Raw genomic sequence first — 17,970 nt, 5'->3', positions numbered from 1 at the left:
GCTCCTTCCAAGTTCGTGTTGTCAGCAAACTTACTTAGCATTACCTCAAGTCCTGTGTCCAAGTCATTAATGAAGGTGTTGAAGAGAACTGGGATGATTATGGAGCCCTGTGGAACCCCATTAGTTACAGGACACCAGCTTGATGTCACCCCATTATACTATGACCTTCTGTTTCCGACCTGTGAGTCAGTTGCTCATCCATTGCATAGCACGGTTATTCAGCTGTGCTGGACATTTTGTCCAGAAGGATACTGTGAGGGACTGTGAGTATTGAAAGCTTTGCAGAATTCCAAAGAGATTACATCAACTGGCTTTCCTTGATCACCTGAGTGGGTTACCCTGCTGCAGAAGGAAATCAGGTCGACAAGCAGGACTTTCACCTCATGAAGCCATGCTGGCTGTAACCAGTGTAAACCAGGTGCTTTTCTACAGGGGTACAGTTAATCTTCTTCAGAGTAGCTAGTACGGGGCTATGTTTTGGTTTTGTGCTGGAAAAAGTGTTGATAACATAGGGATGTTTCAGTATTGCTGAGTAGTATTTACACAGGGTCACGGCCTTTTCTGCTTCTCACACCACCTCTCACAGCAAGGAGGCTGGAGATACATGGGAAGTTGGGAGGGAACATAGCCAGGACAACTGTCCTCAGCTGACCAAAGGGATCTATCCCAGTCCATATGATAACATTCTCAATATATAAAGCTGGGGAAAGAACAAGGAGGGGAGGACATTCAGAATGATGGCATTTGTCTTCCCAAGTCACCATTATGTGTGATGGAGCGAATAAATTACTTCTTTTCTTTTCTTCCATGAAGGGTTTTTGCTTTACCTATTAAACTCTTTTTATCTCAACCCAAGAATTTTCTTACTTTTACTCTTCTGATTCTCTCTCCCATCTCAGTGGTGGAGGAGCTGTGTGGTGTTTAGTTGACAGCTATGGCTTAAACATAACACAGATTTAGTCTTCTACAAGTTTGTTAACTTGCAATTTCTCTGAAATTTCAAAGTGAAATACAACATTCAAAATTGCAAAGTTGTTCAGTTATTCAGAATAACTCATCTTCTTGACTTTTTCCACTTGTTGCTAAGAGTATTTTCATCTGAGCTAGTAGTTTTTGTCCGTTTTTTGTAGTTATTAAAGGAAAAATTACTTTTAGAGCCAACCTCTTCAAATCAAATGGCTACAAAAGGGGATGAAAGTCTACATTCAGTTGACCCCATACATGTATTCAGTGTTTATTGAAACATCCTAGAACATCATTACATTTTAAGAGATATTACTTTAAGAGTCTGAGACAAAATCAAGGGTCCTGTGTCCAGGTCTTGGACTCACAAGTACAAGAAAGACTTAATAATAATTTTAAATTGTTAATACATAAAAAAATAAATAAAAACATTCAATCAAAAGAGTGGCACCTTCTAGTCTTCTTCCTTTTCCAGAATACATATTACAGCTTTCACAGTGCAAATTAACCCTTGGAATCAGGAAGAAAATTAGCCTATTTAGGAAGGACAAGACCAATCAATTTACGCTGCATTTTATGTGGCTGTGCTCTCTAGAAATATCTATCAGATAAGGTCCAGATTTAAATGAGAAATTACGTGGTTTATGAATGCATGAGGGTTTTAAGCATCAGTTCATTTATCAGTCTTCAATAGTTTTACCAATAAATTTAGACAACTGTAGGACTTTATCTGTAGAAACACAGGTGAAGAGTTTCCCACCATACTGGGATACAGCTTTTAAAAATTTGGCGATTATCATCAGTACCTGAATGTTGAACTCTTCTTTTTTAAAAAAAACCCAAAGAATTAAAATAATACAAAATTTTAGGTTTTTTCTTTCAGGATGCCAGCAAAGCAGAACTCCATCTTCATAGTACTCTGTCAGAGTTGGACTTTATCTTTGATTTCCCTTCATATTTTGGAGTTTTCTCCACGCTAAAGGAAGGGAAACTAGCTTCAAATGATAAATGTTAAGGGGATAGTATCCATCTTACAATTTCTCTTGCTGTACAAAGAAAAACCTGAATTAAATCTTCTTGAATGCCTTTCGTATTTGTTTTATGATTAAATTTGTCTAGTGTTGGAATTAGAAGGAAAATCTCAAAAGAAAAGCATCCAGAAAATATGTTTAAGATCCTCCTCAGAACCTTAATAACTTCTGAGCAAATGTATTGCTTTCGCATGGCAAGATTTTGTTAATGGGGAGGCTGCAGAAGTGGCTTCTGTGAGAAGCTTCCCCCAGGTCCAATAGTGTCAATGCCAACCAGCTTCCAGACAGACCTGCTGCTGGTCAAGGTCGAGCCCATCAGTGGTGGTGGTAGCACCTCTGGGACAACATATTTAAGAAGACGGGGAAAAAAAAAAACCCACATCAAAAAACTGCAGTAAAACAGCACCCAGGACAGAGGAGTGAGAATATGTGAGGGAAAATTCTACAGACATCGAGGTCAGTGAAGAAGAAGGGGAAGAGGCTTCAGGCACCAGAGCAAAAGGTAGCCCTTGATGAAGACCATAATAAAGCAGGTCGAATCTGCAGGCCGTGGAGGTCCACATTAGAGCAAACAACCACCTGTAGCCTAAGAAGGATCCCATGCCACAGCAGGTGGATATGTGCTGAAAGATGTTGTGACCCTGTGGGGAACCTGAGCTGGAGCAGGCTCCTGGCAGGACCTGTGATCCTGTGGAGAGGAGCCCACACAGGAGCAGATTTTCTGGCAAGATCTGTGGCCCCACAAGGGGCCCCATGCTATGGGAGGCTGCTCCTTAAGTACTGCACCCTATGGAAAGTACCCACACTAGAGCAGTTCAGGAAGCACTGCAGCCCATGAGAAGGACTCACATTGGAGAAGTTCATAAAGGAATGTATCCCATCTGTGGAAGCTGATGCTGGAACAGCAGAGCAGGGTGAGGAGGAAAGAACAGCAGAGACAACAGTGAACCGACCATAACTCCCATTCTTTGTACCTCCACGTTGATTGGGAGAAATTGGGAAGGAAGTTGAGCCCAGGAAGAAGGGAGAGCTGGGGTGGGGTTTTAGGATTTGGTTTTATTGCTCATTACCCTACTGTGCTTTGATTGACGATAAATTAAACTGATTTTCCCCCAATTTGAGTCTCTTTTGCCCAGGATGTTAATCAGTGAGTGATCTCTCTGCCTGTCCTTATCTCGACTCATGAGCCTTTCATCATATTTTCTTCCACTGTGCTGCTGAGGAAGGGGAGTGACAGAGCAGCTTGGTGAGAACCTGTCAGCCAGCCAAACCAAGGTATGTTTAGGCAACATGTTGAATGTCTCCTGTTCTACTGCAGAATTTAAAGTATTTTGTCCTCTATAGAAATTATCTCCAGAAAGCCCAAAGATCGTTACTCTTTCAAAAATTCAGATTGAGTCCATCTGAAAAGCCCAATTCATTGATCAGATGAATGAATAACATTTTTAATGCTTTTCACAAAATAGTCTCAGTATATAAAAAACCCATGAACTTTTCAGCAGACATGAATCTGTTTTGTCCATGCTTTTAGCACATAAACTTTAATCTACTCCCAGTTCCAGTAGACGAGATGTTCAGAGGATCATAACCACAGCCTTGAGCATGAGTGAGCAGCATTGAAGGTGAGCCAATTCATGCTTTAAGTGTAGATTATGAAGTGAGATTGGGATGGCTACATACACAATGGATTCTGATTGGTTTAAATCCTGAAAAGCCATACTACACAAACATACCTTAAAATTTTAGAGGGTTAACCTCTTTCATTCATTTTTTTTCTGCTACACAGCAGGAAGTCTTCTGTACCAGGACTGATGTTAAATGAGTGCACCACTTCATTTGCTTTTCCTGAAAGGATCAAAATAAGAACTCAGAGCTAATAAAATGTAATGAAAACTGCAAGCATGTGTTTATAGTACATACACCATTCTCCAGGTCCTACAGATTGTAATATCATACACAGCTTTTCATGAACAAATTGAGGATTGAACAAGGCATACTGTTAAGATCTTAAGGTCAAGTACTAGACTGACTATTAACAAGACATTGAAAACTTAATTTCAATTCTGTTTATTGCAATGTATTCCTAAGAAAACTAGTTGAATATTTATGTTATGAATAGTGAAAATCCTTGTGACCAGAATCCTGTGGGATAAAAGATAGTATAGGGATTTTGGATATATTAGTTGTTCTATAATTCATATATTTAAACGTATTTTTATCTGTGCATCCCATTGCCATTCAAATGCCAAAAAGTATTATTTTTTCCCCCAGATAGCATTAACATTTTTAAAATTTAATTTGATTATGGAAACCCATAAAAGTATTTTTCATAGACAGACAGATTTGGACCATCTTTGTGATTTGAAAATTATAGTCAGCCATGCAATCAGCAGATAAAAGGCCTCTAGTTATCTCTTGGAAGTTCTGTGCAACCGTAATCCTAGCTGACATTTGACAGATTCTCTGTCAGATTTCCATGTTTTATCTTTCCCCTCTGAGGTTATTTTTAAAGTGTGGCTATGAAAACTCTGTACTGTATAGAAAGCTTATTTGTAACTGGCATGGTGCCACAACAACATATGGAGGTGCTGAACATATTGCAAAATTCCACAAATGTGAATCACATATTCGAAGGAATCTTATTACACATATGACTTAGCAATGTTCTTCTTTTCACGATGTAAGAGGCTAGTTTAAGTCTATATAGAAATATTATAAGGTATTAATCATCTAAAATAACTATTACATGAATATTAAAATTTATTGCAAACTTGAATAGGATGTCTGTTGAGATCTCCATGAATATAACATATGTATATAGATAAATTTACCAAAATCCCATCTATTCATTTGTGTACCAGGTAGAAATAGTCTGTCTACCTCCCTATACCATGTTACCTTGAGGACATTAAAATTAATTAGATAACTTTCTGTTTAGTTTGAAAGTTTCCCAGGCATGCATAGAAATTCTTATTCTAAGGTGATAAACATGATTTTTCTATTTAGTAGCATATTATTCTTAAGATTTTGAGTGGATAAGCCCAGGCAATTTGTCAGAGTGGCACCAAATCAGAATATTCATCTGAACTTCAAGAGACAAGCTGTTAAACTGTGTAAAAATCTGCTGGACAGAGGTTCTCCAACTATCATACACCACAGCATTCCCCACCTTGCGGCTATTGTAGAAGCCATTGCAGACTCTGGTATGCTGGGGAGGCAAGAAAGGACTTATTGACTACACACAAATAGCAGTGTAGCAGGTGCAGGTGCCCAGGTGTTGGCAGAGGTGGGGCTGAAGGGTCTCCTCTGTAAGGGGAATCCCCATTCCAGACACAGATGCTTCCAGCACACAGTCGACCCACCTCAGGGCAAGGCTGAGCCCAGCAGATAAGATGGCACTTTGGCTAAAAAGTATTTAAGAAAGGGCAAATGCTTCAGGGTAGTGAGGAGAGCACTGCTGGGGATGTGGACAGCTTAAGGGAGTTGGAAATGAAGGTGTAAAGCTGAGCTTGAGAAAAGGTGGGAGTGAAAGTGTTTTTATCTTTGTTTCTCACTACTCAAATCTATTTTAATTTTCAATAAATTAAATTAAATTTCCTCCAATCAAGTCTGTTTTGCCTGTGATGGCAACTTGTAAATCCCTTTCATCTCAAGCCACAAAGTTTTTCTTATTTCTTCCTCTGTTTTTGCCCTGCAGGCAAGTGGGTTAACCCTCCATGATCAGTGGAACAGATGTCTACATTTAAACCACTAATTTTAGTCTCCCTTCATTCTGAGAGGAGACAATGAGGCATGCACAAGGCCTCAATATGTGCTTCACCCTATTTTAGTTACAGACTCTCCTATGAAAATCATGGAGCTTTGTTGCCCCATGGATTCATGAATTGCTTCCGTATTCTGCTTGTGTATCAAAGCCATATTACGTGGTTTGCATTAAGGCCATGTGGCCAGAAGTGCTGATGGGCACATAAGTAAGCAAGAGCAGCCAAAGCTGACACCTCTATGCTATCATTGGTTTCAGCTGAGTATCAAGTGGCAGAATTCAGTACCAAGTGTTAGAGCTCTGGGCGCTGTACTGGGGGCTCAGCTGCTAGTGATCAAGCCAGCGCTGATCCGGTGTTGCTGTGCAGCCTGGAAGCAGACTGCCATGAGGAAAGCTTTATGGGAAAATGCTGTGAGAAGAATCTTACTTCCCTCAGCTTCATTCAAGTTCAGGCCCTATCCCTGCCTACACTATGCCGCAGAAATGCCTGTGTCTATGTGTTGTGTTAATTCCAGTCTTGCTCTTGACCCACTGGCCTGATTTCTTGCCTTCATCCTCAGATCTGTCTCATTGTTCTGGACTTTCCTGGCCATCTGGCCTTTTGGGTGATTGAGTTTGGTGTGGCCAGACTTGCTCAGTGACTCATGCTCAGGGTCTCAGGGTCTGTGGGACTGCATTACTTGGTGAGGGTACTGTTCTTCACACCTTGGGACACCCTTGTCTCATCTACTCTCAGAGAGCAGCCCTCTCTTTTTGCTCCCTGACCCTGGGAGCTGTTACAAAGTGTTTTGATGTATATGCTGTGGTCTGTGTGAGTGTTTTGAAAAGCAATTTATATATAAATTCACAATATCTGTGCTCATAAGTAAACAGTGTTAGGAACAAATCCCCAGCTCAGAGGTCTAAAGGCACATCAGACTGGAGTCTGTACTGCTTAATGGCTGCTCCCTCTATTGCAGATTCTTTTGGACAAAATTAAGTAAAACAGAGTCATGGAAAAATAATAGCAATTAAATTATGAAAATAATCAAGAATACAAAGATTGCTTTTGCTAGTCCTCTAATACAAAGATTGCTTTTGCTAGTCCTCTTATATTTAACAGCAGAGATCTATATGTGCCTGAGACAAAGCAGATTGAACCGCAAATGAATGGAGGTTTCTAATACATTCTACCTGTTTTCAAAACCCTTAGGAGAGGAGATCTGTGCTTAATTACAGCTGTCTGGATTACACCCTGGAGGTATAAAAATAGTAAGATTTATTCTGACTGTTGTTTGCCATTATGTATGTATTGATTGTATTCAGCCAAATTAATTTCCTCTCCTCTAGTGTCATGAATGCAAATTAAATATCTTGCTTTAGCAGACACTTGGTTTAGAAGCTGAAGTTTCACTGCCATGTTATAGCTATTCTGACAGAAAGAGAAACAGATCCTAGTGTGATACCAAAGTTTTTGTTTCGTATTTCAAATTACATAAATGGTTAGACTCAGTAAATATCAAGTAACACTTTTACTATTTTGTATTTCATTGCAATAAGCTCAACATTGTAAAATTCTTTTAACATTGAATAAGTAGACTTGAATTTGAGAATACCAGTGAATACCAGTGAATAAATAATCAATACTAAAATTATTTAGAATGTTCATGGAAAAAGAGAATTAAATAATAATTCAGGCATATGTTTCATACAAGAAAAATATACATTGAGACATTTGGGTTTTTTCCCAAGCCAGAAGCACTGGAATTTAGTGTAACCTTCAAAATTATAATCTGAATTAGGCAGTAACGCTTCTATGATTTTGTTTTCAATTTATAGAATCACAGAATTATTTAGGTTGGAAAGACCTCTAAGATGAACAAGTCTAACCGTTAACCTAGCTGTGTCAAGTCCACTACTAAACCACATCCCTAAGTGTCATATCTTATAACTACCTCCAGGAATGGTGACTCCACACCTTGCCTGGGCAACCTGTTCCAATGCTTGATAACATTTTTGGTGAAAAAGTTTTCCCTAATTTTGTATCAGTTGTGGTCAGTTGTGGTATGTCTAATAAGTTCTCTTTGTAACATACAATTCTTTTAGAAGATATTCCTTGTACATGAATTAGAATCATTTATTCTATAAACATAAAAGGTATGCAAGAATTACAATGATCAGGGCCAACTTATTTGAGATATAATACGTATCTCACTTTTTTCTTATATTATTTTAAAATCTAAGAGAATCTTGCATCAATTTTAAATATTAAATTATCTACAAGAGAGTTAATTACAAAATTATAGGTTAAAATTTCCTCTTATTGGCTGTTCTTTTTTGATTATTTTCTGATAATATTGTTTGACTGAAAATGCTGTTTTCTCAATAACTTTGCACTTTAACAGTGTATCAGCTTCAACAAAATTTTTAACAAATCTTGAGGTGGAAATTGTGGTCAAAATCAGAGACAAAAATATTATTCATGTTGCAAATGCTCTATCGGCTTAGGGATCACATCCTGAAAATTACAGAAAGATATTAAAATGGTATAGTTTATAATTCAAAACCAGATCACATCCTTAGTTCCTTCATACCACATTCGAACCACACATTCACAACATCTCTTGTTATTTTTTGATAAGTCTGCATCCTGCTGGCATTTTTATTTTCTTTTTGCCTCCTAAAAGGAAAGAAAATAGAACAGAGAGGGTAAAAGTCCTGAGGTTTTCTCTGTAATTAGCAAAGGATGAGAAGATATTCTATATACAGAGCATTTAAATTAGATGCCAGCTCCACACATCTCTTTGGAGGAAACAATCTTTCTGCATTGCCTATATGAGAATCAATGTAGACTAGCCTTCTAATTTAGGTATATATATTTGGGATTCATCTGTCCTACTTTAGGTATCTAAAAGGTGTACAAGTCTTAATTAGTCACTCTGGTCTCACTTTGTAATAACCTCCAAGGACAATTCACTGCATAAGAAAGGGCAGATGAATTGATCTCTGGGAGAGATACCAGTATCTTTCTGCAAGCTATAGAAGGGGTTTTGGGTTATGAAACCATTATAACCTTATTTCTATTGCTCATTGGAACGTATTTATCCCACTGAGGAGCTCTAGGGCATCTGGGGCATCTATATAGACTTAATAAAGATTGTATAGGAAACCCATTCTCTTCCAGACAACCAAACAGATGACTGGCAGAATAATAATCTGCTAAACATGTAATGGCACTCTAAATGTGCTTCATGGTATAGACAACCTTTAAAGGTCCCTTCCAACTGAAGCTGTTCTATGAATCTATGATTGTATGTCCAGAATCTTATCATTACAACTGATCGCTATCCCAGATTTAGACAATTTAATTTAGTTTTTCACATATCAGTGTGTTTTCTACTCAGGAAGTGTTGGTTCTTTTGAAATGTCAGTAAGAAAGTAAGAAGTATTCAAGGCTTATCATAAGATGTATTGCATAAAGGACGGAAAGTATAAAAAGTTTATAGCAATCTTCTTCCCCTTCTGATGTGAGGAACCCCAGGTGCTGCAGCAGTGGATGAGCCCACCTTCATTGAACACACAGCGTGTTACACAGAATTCCTGTCTGTGGTGAGGTTCACCAGCACGATGTTCTGTTTCTCAATGCAGATTCATCAATCACTGGTAGCGCTAGAAGAATATCTTAGACAACATATTCTAACATCCTAACCTCATTAATGAAATTACAGCCCCTGAAGAGTTGCATAAAATATTTCCAGTGGACAAGAAAATGCAGTATCCATGAACATTTTCAGTTAAATGCGCACTGAAAGCAGGAATGTTGACAACGTATTGATTATGTGTACTTTGACTAATTATACTATTATTTAGATATACGTTAATTAAACAGCAGTCACATTGCAACTGTGATGTGTTTTCATATTCCTGAATGATCATGGGTGGTGTCTGCATGTGAATTATGTGTACAAATTTCCAGTATAGGCAGTAGACTTCTGGGACTTAATTTATCTAATGAAATATGGTAAGTGCCATTTGAGTCCTAGACTATCTTCACTGGCCTCCAGCTCCATTTTCATAGAGGCATGGATCTCTCATCTGTTTTCTCAGATAGTCTAAAGCAACTTCAAATAACACTAGAGGCAATTTTTAGGCAGCACTTACAGACTTACAGTCAGTGCTGCACAAAAAATTAATTCATCACAACCAGACACTGTGGTTTAGGTTTGTTTATCTATACATCAGTGTAGCCATTGTTTTTGCCCTAAGATATCTGAAAGATACTCACTTCATTGATACAGGCCCTACAAGACACCTGGAGTGACGTTCTGGAGCAGCTGGAAACTTGTAAAAATAATTAGGATATCTCAAGTATTCCCCTTTTTATGCAAATTAATCAAACATTGTACGTCTACTTTAGAATCATCAGAATTACTCTTTAGACTCCACTAATGGATGCTCACTCTATTGACATACCTAAATCAGATTAGGTACGTAAAAAAACCACACCTGTATTGAGACACTTCAGTTTCTTGAATGGGAACAGAATTCTCTCTGTCACTTTAAAGCTGACTGTATTTGGTCTGGCTGAGATGGAGTTAAACTTCCCCACAGCAGACCTTGTAGTGCTGTGCTTTGCACTGGTAGCTGGGAAGGCTTTGGTAGCACCCCAGTGCTTTGGCTACTGCTGTGCAGCACTGGCACAGAATCATCACTGTGTCTACAACATTCCCCATTGTCTCACACTGGCAGTGGAGAAGATCTTGAGACGGGATAGAGCCACCACAGCTGACTCAAACTGACCAAAGGGATATTCTGGACCATATGGTGTCTGATCAACAATCAAAGCTAAGAATTAGGATGAAAGTGGGGAAGAGACTTTTTCCATGTTACTTTCTTCTCTCCCTATCCTGCTGAGGGCGGTAGTAATAGGACAACTTGGTGCATACCTGACATCCAGCCAAGGTCATCCCACCAAGCGAGTCTCATCTATGTGTGTATGTCAGGCAATGTGAATATCTCCCACTGATGTTAGATCTCTCATAATCAACATGTTCTATTTTATATAGAAAATTCTATATTCATAACACTAGGAACCTGAACCTGATGGAACTACAATCCAAATAACTGGTCTCCAAAGCTGCTAATTTAATATTTCAATGTTTGAGGATGGAGACGGACATTCAAGTTTTTATTTATCATGGTATAGAAAGAAAAAAAACCCTAAGAATTTCACTAATTGTCTCTGATCTAATTCTAATCAAAATAATTATTAATGATATTAAAGCCAAAGGATTGTCAGTTATTTGTATAATTTCCTGTCTGCACAACCAAAACATTTGGCAAAATTTCTTCTACCCTATACTTTCTTCTTTGATTTCCAGTGTAGGTTACATTCTCTGTGACAGACTTCAGAAAAGAACACCCATGGACAGCTAAAATTGCTGTGTAAATGTCTGCCACCTTAGTGTCCAATTGTCATTGGAATTAGGTTCATATAAAGGATTTGTGCCACACATAACCATTCAGTGAAAGCTGTTCCCCTTAGTTGGCTCTTTCTGCAGAGTGAATGGTACACTCTGGCAGAATGACAGAGCGGAAAATTGGGTGTTACACCTTCATGCATCTTCTCCCCAGCAAGACTTATCAGAACTTGATGTCATGTTTTAATACAACATTTATATACTTAGTTAATTTCAAATCCCAGCAGATTGGTTGAGACCTTAGACTTTATTCAAAGTATCCGTCTGCTTATTTGATTTATTTCTCCCCAAAGCGAGCCTCGGACGAGTTTGATTGACAGGGCAGCAAAATATTCCTATGGTTATTATCTGGATTTTCTTCAGCATCAGAAACAAAAATTAAAGTCACAAGAATGTTGGCTTTTTCAGTGAAGCCCAAGACAGAAACCTTAAGCATCCCTATAGGCTGAAACATTGTGGCCAGGAATATAGGTCAGAGGACTACAGAGAAAGAAGGTAAAAGACAGCTTTAACTCTGTATGACTAAGTATCTTAACTGGAAAAATAAGGTTATTTTTCCTTCTTATATTTTGGTTTTACTAATTCTTTTATGCTTTGTAAGACATAACATAGTAATGTAAAATTCCTAAACTCTCCTAGAAGCAAAGGCTGGTAGCTAGCCTCCTGTTACAGTATAGAACATCTAAGTCACTGTAATGCAGTATTATGCTCCTTCTGACTCACTCTCCTTATAGAAGAGCAAGACAATTTTCTCTTTTAGTATACTGGAAATTTACAATAATGTGAACAAGAATTTTTTTACTAAAATTATGTTACAGAATATTAGTTGATATTTATTATATTTTACAAAGGGTAAATTATCATAATTCACTCTTGAAATGTGATTTTATTTATATATAGTGTACTGAGATAATTTCCTAAATTTTGGAGCATTTATTTGCAGATAAAGGTAAATGCCATTTAATTTCATATGAAAACTTACAGTCAAAGCCAGCTCTTAGAAACGACCTACACTATTATTTTGTGTTATTTACACCTGTTTAAAAAATATTTTAGTAGTGCTTTCTGATTTGCATCTTAATAAATGAACTAGTGTTAGACAGTATCATATTTAAAATCATATGTTTTGAGAAGAATTTATTGCAGAAGAAAATCTACTAGATGTAAGTAAAAAACAGGCTTTAGGAGAACAAAATTTGCAGTTTTTCAGAGCTGTCTATTTATCCCCAAAAATACCTCAAAGATAATACAGAATGAAATTTTATGTATATAGAGATGCACACACACATATTGGCTGTATGTGTATTACAGTCCATCAAATTTTAGCACTGCTTCTTTGCTAGCAAACATCTGTTCCAGATATCATGGACTTATGTAAGACAAACTGTTTATGTGCTGAGATTGTCAAGTTTTCAGCTGATCATTATCTTTCAGCCTTACAAAACTTCACCAGTGATTAACCTGTAGCAACATAACATGATTACCATGATGTTTTTGGTTTCTTAAGAGAGTTGCAACTGTCTTTTCCGGTAATTTTACTTTTTTTTTTTTTTTTACTTATTTAAATTTGTAACTCTTAGTCTACCAGTATTTTCTTTTGTTAAGCCCATTTAAAATTTTCTCTTTTCTTCTCTGAAAAGCTAAGTGTACTGGCTGTGGCAGATGTATTGACAGTTGGCACCTAAGGCACATTGTTATAAAGAAGATCCACTTGATTATTCACCTGTGTCAAATCTTCCTTTTCCATTTTTGGCTATTCAGAACTGACAGCTGCAGGAGCATGATTCTAAACTGATTTCACCCTTCCAACATACCTGTTGTATGTACCAGTGTAACCTGTTTCATTCCACTTATATGATGGGATATCTTATGGAACTCTACAAATTTTTAAAGAACTGGGATGAACTTATGCTAATATCTGTCCATGTTATTGCAGACCTTAAAAAAGAAGCAGTTGCTGACCAAGTTACCTTATACATGAAAGTTACTTCAGTCAGGCTGTGCATGAAGTGTCATCATAAATGACAGAGGAAAGGGTTCACTATCAAAATACTTTTGAAAGGAAACAATATGAAATAAGACAAAATTTCCTCTCCTCATGTACAAATTACTTGCTTGCATTCGCAATGCTGCTTATTTTCCGTGATATATATACTATACATACACTTTATTTCTTTTTGTTTTCATACTCAGTCCCTGTTAAATATCAAGATAAGTATGATAATTTTAGAATGGTTTTCTTTTCTTACAAGTACTGAAAACCAAGATTCCATTAGCGTACACATATTCTACACATATTCTTGATGACATCAAATACAGATGGATAAAGAAAAAAATCAAATCAGTAAGAGTTAAAAAATGAGACTTCAGTAACAAATTTCAGTAAAAAAATCTAATTCAACATGATGACATCTGACAACAGATGTGATGATATTGATATTGAACATTTTGAAAATGAAATATGATCATTCAATATATATCTTAGTGGTGAGGAAAGTAATGTTCAGCATCATGATGAAAACGAATGCAGTAAGAATATGTTCCAATAAGGAAGACTCTTCAGAACACTTATTATAAGTCTTTCTGGAAAGTTTTCATCCTGCCACTGATAGTAAAGAAATCAGTAATCTAAACATTTCATAGATATTTTGGGTAAAATTAAGGAGAAAGTTTTCTTAAGATCTCAATAAAATAATCATTACAAATAGGATTGCAGTGAAGAAATAATTTAGTGTTTTGCTGAGTGATATCTGCTGTTGAGCCTATGGCAGATTTAAGTCATGGGAGAACGTGACATATGTGACAGCATGCCATTTAGAAGTGTTGCCTGGATGTTATCCCTGCGGAAGGCTTCATTTGACTCTAGTGGTGTAAGGAAATGCTGAGAAATTCAGGTTACAAATTGAGCAATCCCCAGCTGTGTTATATACATTTGTGTCTGAGCCTATTACCACTCTCCCATTTATGTATGATGAAACTGTGTCTGCTGTCATTCTGCTGAAGTTGTTAAATATTCTCAGCATTGTGCAGTGATACTGCTAATTGAGAAAAACACCATTAAATGCATTTTATTTTCATTTCAGTAGATCACAGTGACAATTACAGTGGAGCTAGAGTTCATGCCTCTGGCACATAATCACAATTTCTCCAACTTCCAAGCTTGCTGTCATTTGATATGCTCGATTCTGTATCATCATGATCTTAGACATTGCCCATAGGAACTAAAATTATGAGAAAACTTAGACACCCCCTCCTATCACCATGAATCTTGACAATGAGATAGCTGTAATTTGAAAATTTCTTAGGACCTGTTTAAGGCACTACAAACAACATTCAGCTCTTAATCTGTTCTAAATACAGATACTGTTATACAGTGACAAGAACTGTCTAAAGACACTGGCTTTGTCAAGAGTTGTGGGATGGAGAAAAAATATTTAAAACTACTCCTCTGAAAAAAATATAAGCACACTTAATTCACAGATGAGGAACTTCCTCTCCTAAAAATGGTAAAATAAAATAAAGAAGGTTAAAGATTTTTCCTTCCTCTTATGTGGCAAAACCTGGGAATACAGCATATATTTCTCCGTTCCTTTCCCTGTATCATAGTCATTCTTATGTGATGTGGGATATTGTGCACATAGTCTATGGATTCAAAATGTCTGCTATAGCCTTTCAGCAATACTACTGTCTAATAGCTTAGATATCTAAAGGAAAGACTCGCTAAAATCTCACCTTTTACTTTCAGTTATTTGGAGCCGAGACAGCTACCTGACATCCCTAATGCTGTGAGAAGTGAGGGTTCAGACTACCTCCTGTGTTTTGCCACCAGTAAGATATTCGCTGAAGGAATAAGTGTGAGTTTGGAGTGAAGATTAGAGTTATTTCCATTCTGGTGTTAAGACTGCATTTAAGTTTATTTCATAGGATAGGTATAGCCTGAGTGTTAGGTCGTCATGATGAGCAGCCATATCTGAACTGCTCAAAAAAAGGAAGATACAGATAGAGAAACAAAAAGGTCCCAGTGAAAGGGAAAGACAGAAGCAAGAATTAGAAAAAGAACAAAGTTGTTGAAAACTGAAGCATCTTGAGTCTTAGAAAACCCAGAAAAGCAGAACACTTGAAAGTTCATATATAACATGGTGTTTCATGTTCCAAGAGTCAAGAAACTACTAAATGCTTTTTAACAAAGCAAAGTACTCATAGCTCCATCACCTGTTTACTTGGTTGAAACCTTAGTGCAACCCTTGTCCTCTGAGGGACAGTGGGACCAGGAAATGAGTGTGCTTATGTGTCAGTGCAGTATTTACAGCACTGTTTGCCTTCAAGGTTTTAATTACCATTTCACTGTGTTCACAAAGTCAAAAAGACCCCAACAGGACCTAGAGAAGCCAACAGATAGCACATATCTGAATGGTGACTAGTCCAGAATTAGAGAATGTTAGTAGCATCTATTTTCTTTCCTTCTTAAAGTGAAAATATTAGCAGCATGCAAGTGGTTTTGCACATATTAACTCAACATTTATGTTTTAATTCAGGGTCACAGATGAAGAAACAAGCATTGTCGTTATATGCACTATATATGTTATGCATTAAACACATAATCATGAAACCAGAATAAAACATAAGTATTCTGATTTGTTAAAAATAAAGAATCTCTGCATTGTTACTAGGGCTGATCAGTTGTGGGGTTCTTAATGAATACTTATGCTGCAGAATTTAAACTTTCCACATCTAGCTCAGTAAACATATTTTACATAATAAATAAAATTTCTATCACCTCATAATTATATTTTTCTGCCATTTTTAAAACCAAGAATCTGGGCACTCTTCTTTAGAATTTATTTTAAAAATAATCTTAGAGTAAAATACTATTTTTCAAAAAAAAAATACATTGCCAAAAATTCAATTGGTGTTTATTTTTAAAAAGTATTTTGCTCTGATTAGCGGCAACACTTCTTCCATGTTTATTGCATCAAATGTCAAAATATTGTGTATCAAATATTACCTGATATGTAACTGAGTATTAGTCAAAATATTCAACAACCAAAAAATGAGAAGTTAGTAGATTAAAATCAGCAGAGTTGAAGATGGTGTTTGGAATAATGAAGTAACTTAAAATGGTAGACTGTGTAATATGACAAAAAAAAAATGTTTAGAAACCACTAGACATTGTATTGTCTGTATGTGTCAAGGGGTTGGTGGTTTTGGTGGGGGGTGGGTCTGCAAGGGCAGCATCTGTGCTGGGCTCAGCCTGTTCCAGTCAGCTCCAACAGATGCACTGCAGGACATGGCTGAGCCCCACAGCCAGGATGCTGGCACCTGCTTGGAAATGTATTCAAGAAAAAGCAAAATGCTGCCTGGTAAAGTGAGGAAAAAGACTGTGACAAACAAGCCTGCAGACACCAACATCAGTGAAGGAGGAGGGGAAGGAGGTGGTCCAGGTACCTCAGCAGGGACTCCCCTGCAGCTCCTGGAAGACAGCAATGGAGGGGTTGGTATTTTCATGCTGCCTGTGGAGAGGACCACACCAAAGCAGATATTCACACTGCAGCCTCTGGAGGACTCCCTGTAGGAGCAGGTGGATATTCCTGAGGGAAGTGCAGCCGGTGGATGAGGGCAATATGTATGAATGTGTTAAGATGGTTCCGTGCTACCGAGGTTGATGGAAAGTAGTAATTGTTTTCAGTGGCTGGAAGTGAAGGCTGGAAGGCTGGTAATGAATTTTCCCTGCTGAGATTTTATTTGCACTGAAATACCTGCATGTTGTGTTTCAGCAACTTAACACGGGTATCCAATTAGGATATATTTATATTACTTGCATATCCGTAAATCCATGACAGCAGAATATGGGTCCTGAACAATTAATACTCTAGACAGGTAACCTACATAGTGCAACATAACAGTGTATCTGCTCTGCACAACATCTCTGTGCCTTGACAGTTGTGACACATCACTGCCACACATCTTTTGCACTGGGTGATAATTCTGACATCTATGTTACAAAAGATGTTCAGCAAAATGAAAAAAAAGATAGAAGGCAGAGAATTTTCAGTCAGCTAAAGCTACCAGCACAACAGGCAGGGTTTTAACTGCTGCCTGTGAAACCAAGCAAGACCCAAAATATGTAAGGCTGTAGTGAAATGTGACAGCCTGGGGCTGCACTGTGAGAAGTGCAAGTTTCTGATGTTCAGCAAACTATAAATAATATCTATTGAGAAGGCAAAATCCTTACACAAAATTTTTAGAGGTTTTAAATTTTTGACAGTTATATTTTCCCCCTGACTTTTTATAAAATGGCAGCCCTAAATACATTCTCTCTGCTCTGGAAATGAACTATGAATCTCATCTCAGAAAGGCCTACATTAGCCCTTGCTCCCGCTACTCCATCTCTTTCAGTATTTTCTACTACACTTCCAGAATTCTACATGGAAAAGTTGTTGCATTGACAGTCTTAATTTAAATTAATAAAACCAGCTGTCATAAAAATAACCAACCAGAGGAATAGAAAAAACCTCCTCAAACACCAGAAAGATATTCTCATCTTCTTGTGCTAAGGAAAAAAAGATGTTTCCATTAGATCACCAAAGAGCACTCTCCCATAAAACATATTCTTATTATCCATTATTTCACTACATCTATAAATTATGGTAGTTTTAAATTAGAGATTGCCAGGAACATGTACATGGACTATGGGGCAGTTGCTTTTCTTTCAGTTGTCTTGCAGTCCTTCAATGGATTTTAGTTAACATAAAAA

This window comes from Corvus hawaiiensis, chromosome 2 (assembly GCF_020740725.1).
Source record: "Corvus hawaiiensis isolate bCorHaw1 chromosome 2, bCorHaw1.pri.cur, whole genome shotgun sequence".
NCBI classification, from domain to species: domain Eukaryota; kingdom Metazoa; phylum Chordata; class Aves; order Passeriformes; family Corvidae; genus Corvus; species Corvus hawaiiensis.
This window is presented reverse-complemented; position numbering follows the sequence as displayed.